The sequence below is a fragment of the Cyprinodon tularosa genome, unplaced genomic scaffold (genome assembly GCF_016077235.1).
Source record: "Cyprinodon tularosa strain WSP-4 unplaced genomic scaffold, ASM1607723v1 ctg922, whole genome shotgun sequence".
Lineage (NCBI taxonomy): Eukaryota > Metazoa > Chordata > Actinopteri > Cyprinodontiformes > Cyprinodontidae > Cyprinodon > Cyprinodon tularosa.
In genome coordinates this window covers 52897-58459 of record NW_024039699.1, presented here as the reverse complement: position 1 = coordinate 58459, position 5563 = coordinate 52897, and positions in this window count along the sequence as shown.

The window sequence follows — 5563 nt, the reverse complement described above, 5'->3', positions numbered from 1 at the left end:
CAAATGCTTTGTGGTCTACAGGAAAAATTGATGTAGGACTGTTCACAACTGTAGATTCAGTTAAAATAGTTCTTAAATCACAATACAGGCCAAGGATAAAACAATATCTGCTAAAATGTGAAGCAAAGGACAGTATAAAACTAGTTTTTTTTTTCCAATATATTTTTATTCAAAAAAGTACAAAGTAAGGTACATAAAAATACAGTAACATGAATTGAATTTGTTTTATCTTTTAACAACCAAACACCACCCACCCACCCACCCACATTCAACGAGAAAAAAAAAAAAAAAAAAAAAAAAGTCAGTAATACAACAATTGGGCATCATCAATTATATTATATATATACATACGTATACACATATATACATACCTGCACATATACACACACACATCTACATCCCAGGGCTCCATAGGCTTATGGAGGTAACTCTATATTTTTAAGATTTTTAAAGTACTCCATCATGGGGTCCCACACCCTGTGGAATTGTCTTGTGGAGCCTCTAATAAAGTATTTAATTTTTTCTAATTTCAAGAGAAACATTAAATCAGTGAGCCAGACCGAGACTTTAGGTGGTTCAGATGATTTCCAGAGTAGAACTATACGTCTACGAGCTACCAAGGAAGCAAAGGCAAACGCATTCATTTGATCAGTGGATAACATGTGCTCCTCAAACAATACTCCAAAGATGGCCATTCCTGCAAACGGTTTGATGTTGGTATTAAATGCTTCATTCAGTGTTTTACAGATGGATGACCAAAATTCGGTTAATTTCGGGCAATTCCAAAACATATGGGTCATATTTGCTGGAGCAGAATGACACCGCTCACACCTGTCATCAATGTCCTTATAAATTCTTGAAAGTTTAGATTTGGTATAGTAAGTTCTATGGCGGATTTTTAACTGTATAAGGCTAAGCCGTGCGCAGGACGATGTTCCGTTGACTCTTTTCAGAGCACGTTCCCAGAAATGTTCAGAAATAACAGAGCCAAGTTCTTCAGACCATGCAATTCTAAGCTCATCTAGTGTTGTTTCCCGAAGAGATGTTATGATATTTGAGATGTTTGCAATGTGCCTTCTGAGACACAAAGGGTTACGCAAAATCCTCTCAAGCCCCGAGTCCGCCGGAGTGGCCCGAAATGCTGGACTTTGACTTTGAATAAAACGACGGACCTGGAAATATCTGAAAAGATCAGTTTTTTGTAAATGGAATTTGGCCGAAAGGTCAGTGAAGTTGGCAAAAACACCATCTGTATAAAAATGGTCACAAGTTTCCAAACCATTTCTCCTCCATTGAGCGAAGGTGTGATCCATCCTGGCAGCCGGAAAAAGGTGATTGTTACAAATAGGGCTATATATAGAAAATTCTTTTAGATTAAAATGTTGTCTGAATTGTATCCATATCCTAAGAGAGGAAGATACTACAGGATTATGGGTGAATTTAGAGGGTGAAAGTGGTAATCCTGTAGTGACCAAAGCGGAGAGAGAGGAAGAGGTGCAGGAATTTGCTTCAATCCTACACCAATCCAGCTGCGGGTTTTGATACCAATATATAATTTTTTGGATATTAGATGCCCAGTAATAGTTTCTCATATTAGGTAAAGCCAGACCACCTTTATCTCTGGGCTTTTCTAGAAACTCTCTGCGAACTCTAGCATTTTTATTTGCCCAGAGAAAAGAGGAGAATAATTTATTTAAAGACTGGAAAAATGACTTAGACAGAAATATTGGAAGACACTGAAACAAATACAAAAAGCGGGGTAGTACATTCATTTTTATGCAGTTAATTCTACCCGGTAGAGATAAGTAGAGACCGGACCATCTTTGAAAATCAGCCTCCAATTTAAGCAGGAGAGGTTTGAAATTCTTTCCATAGAGATCAGAGAACGTACGGGTGATGTGTATGCCTAAATATTTAAAGCCGGACTTTGATATATGAAAGGGGAACGCATTGTCTGGTAGTTGAAGGGCTAGGTAGTTAACTGGGAAGCATTCACTTTTAGAATAGTTTAATTTATAACCTGAAAAACTTCCAAAGTCATTAAGAATATTGACAATAGTGGGAATAGATGACACTGGGTCAGAAATATACAACAGTAAGTCATCAGCATATAAAGAAATTTTAAGTTCAGTATCAAACCTGCGAATACCGAGAAAATTGGGGGTTGTTCTTAATTTTATTGATAGAGGCTCGATAGCTAATGCAAATAAGAGTGGGCTTAGAGGGCACCCCTGGCGTGTGCCCCTTGAGAGAGAAAAAAAATGGGAAGATATTTTATTTGTAAGGACAGATGCTTTGGGTGATGTATATAACAGGCGTATCCAGGTTATAAAATTTAAACCAAAGCCAAATTTTTCCAGTACAGTAAACAAATAATTAAATTCCACTCGGTCAAATGCCTTTTCCACGTCCAGAGAGGCAACTACTTCAGGAATCTCCCCAGACGCAGGGGAATAGAGGACATTTAAAAGTTTGCGAATATTTGTGAAAGGCTGACGACCCTTTATAAAACCAGTTTGGTCTGTTGAGACGATGTTGGGTACAACATTCTCTAACCTTGATGCTAGCAGTTTGGCTAAAACTTTGACATCAACATTAAGCAAAGATATAGGTCGATATGAGCCACAATCATTTGGGTCTTTGCCTGGCTTTAAAAGAAGTGAAATGGAAGCCTCTGTTAGAGTTTGTGGTAAATGGTTCTGATTAAATGAGTGATTAAACATTTCAAGTAGCAGGGGAGCAAGTTGAAGAGAAAATTTTTTTATAAAACTCAACGGTATAACCGTCAGGTCCAGGTGATTTGCCATTCTGCATTTTATGAATGGAATCTATAATCTCTTGTAGCTTTATGGTTTCTTCAAGGCTGCCTTTGACTTGTGCATCTACTTGTGGTATATTAATATTATCTAAAAAGCCAATCATTTTGGATTTATCTTGCGGGGGACAAGATGTGTACAGTTTAGAATAAAAATCCTGAAAGGTGTTGTTTATCTCTATTGGGTCAACGGTAAGGGATTGTGGAGTATTACGTATCTGAGGTATTAGACGGGACGCAGACTTACATTTAAGTTGATAGGCCAAAAGACGGCCTGCCTTATCCCCATGTTCATAATATTGTCCTTTTAACCAAAGTTGGTGTTTTTCAGTTATTTCTGTAGACAAAAGATCATATTGGGTCGTCAATGTAACCTTTTCCTTATATAAGTCGGGTGTTGGAGTAATAGAATATTGTTGGTCGATTTGTTTTAACGATACTAAGAGATCGTTTGCTCTTTGCTTTCTTTCTTTACTCCGTGAAATAGAATAAGAAATTATCTTCCCTCTTATAACTACTTTAAGTGCTTCCCACAATATAGATGGGGATATGGAATCAGATCTGTTAAAATATATGAACTCATCTATCTCTTTACCAATGAATTCACAGAAATGACTGTCTGATAGCAAAGATGTGTCTAATCTCCAAACTCTTGTTTGTGTGATATTTTGAGAGAACAAAATATCTAGGGAGACCGGCGCATGGTCAGATTCAACAATAGTATTGTATTCAATTCTCTTTGTAAAAGGGAGAAGTGTCTTGTCAATGAGGAAAAAATCGATACGACTGTATGTGTGGTGAACATGTGAGAAGTAGGAGAATTCTTTTTTGTTAGGATTAAAGAACCTCCATGGGTCAACCCAACCTGCCTTTTCAGCAAACTCACCAAGAGCAAGAGACATTTTAGAGCGGGATAAGTTTCTAGGGCTAGAGCGGTCCATAGCTGGGTCCATAACCGTGTTGAAGTCCCCTGATAGAATAAGACTATGTCTATTAAGGTCTGGGAGAAGAGAAGTGAATTTGTGTATAAAGCCCACATCATCCCAGTTCGGAGCGTAAATACTAGCTAGAATTACAGGAGAGTTAAACAGCGTCCCAGATACTATCACAAATCGTCCCTGGGGGTCAGAGATTACCCGAGATGGTGTAAACAATGTTTTTTTGTGGATCAGGATGGCTGCCCCTCGTGCCTTATTGTTAAAGTTAGAGTGGAAAATCTGTCCAATCCAATTCCTCTTAAGCCTGAAATGATCTGCTATTTTCAAATGAGTTTCCTGTAAAAATATTATTTCTGCGTTCAGCCTCTTTAAGTGAGAGAAGATCTTTGCTCTCTTGTTAGGCCCATTCATCCCTCTCACGTTCCAGGTAATGAAACGTGTTGGAGTTACACCTATATCTGCCCTAACACTATCAATGTTGTGTGACATATGACATCTTCAAAAATAAAAAGCATGATGAACGTCCCCAAGAAAAAGAAGGAAAAAAAAAAAAAACACACCCCACCCCACCCCCTTCTTAAAGATAACTTTCCCTTTAACCCCAAACTTAACATATCCTATGCCTGTCCTCGGAACATGGACAGACTGCAGGTTCTCTTCTAACTCCTGAACCTTCCGATACACACTCTTCTCTTAACTAGTGAAGAGCCTAGGACCTTTTACCAGGGATGGTATATATTAGTTGAAACCATTTCGGTATTAAAAAAATAAAATAAAATAAAAGTAAAGCCATACCGTTAAACATACCGTTAATGTATAATCAGTTATGTTAATTATATAGGTAAAGAATAATAGAATATCCAAAATTCTCAAAAACAATTAAATTACCCAAAATAGACTTTGGCAAGAGTTCACATACGCGTCAGAGCGTCCTCCAAGCAGTAAGAGGGTGACCACACACCAGGTACGTACGACCCGACTGGACCGTATCAGTCCCCTTCCCCAGCCACCAGCTGATTGCAGTAAGCTCGTGCTTCTTCTGGAGTGTTAAAGTCGAGGGTTTTCCCCTTATGGAAGACTCGTAGGTTAGCTGGATATCGCAAGCGAAACTTGATCCCCTTCTCGTAGAGTGTTTGTTTAACGCTGTTAAATCCAGCGCGTTTCTTCGACAGAGTAGCGCTGTAGTCAGGGTATATTCTCAGTGTAGCGCCCTGATAGGTGCTTGTGTGCTGTCTTGCCCACTGCAGTAGCCGTTCCTTCTCCTGGTGTCTTTGAAAGCATACCACAAACGGGCGCGGAGGACGGCTAGTGTCGCTGGGTTTTGCGCCCACCCTGTGTGCTCTCTCCAGCACCGGGGCTGAGTCGAAGAGTGCGTTGCTGCGGGTGATCTCCATTAGTGCATTCGTCATAAAGTTAACAGTATTCCCCACACCTTCACTGCCTTCTGGAATGTTTATAATCCTCAGGTTGTTGCGGCGTGACCTGTTTTCCAAATCCTCAATACGATCCAAGAGTTCAGCATTTTGGCCTTTTAAAGCTTTAACGGCAGATTCGGCAGCACATATCTTCTCGAAATTATCGCCCGCGAGTGATTCTGAAGCGGTTAGGCGTTGTTGTATAGAGCCCACCGTTTCTGTCAGAGCACTCACCGAAGCTTGTAACGGCACCAGTGATTCTTGAATGAGGGTGGAGATGTCTTCTTTTAAACTTTCTCGTTGCTTGGCTAACTCTTGTACTAGCTGGGTCATAGTTAATCCATCGCCTTTGGAAGGGCTAGCGTCGGAAGCCATGGTGGCTGGCTTGCTAGCAA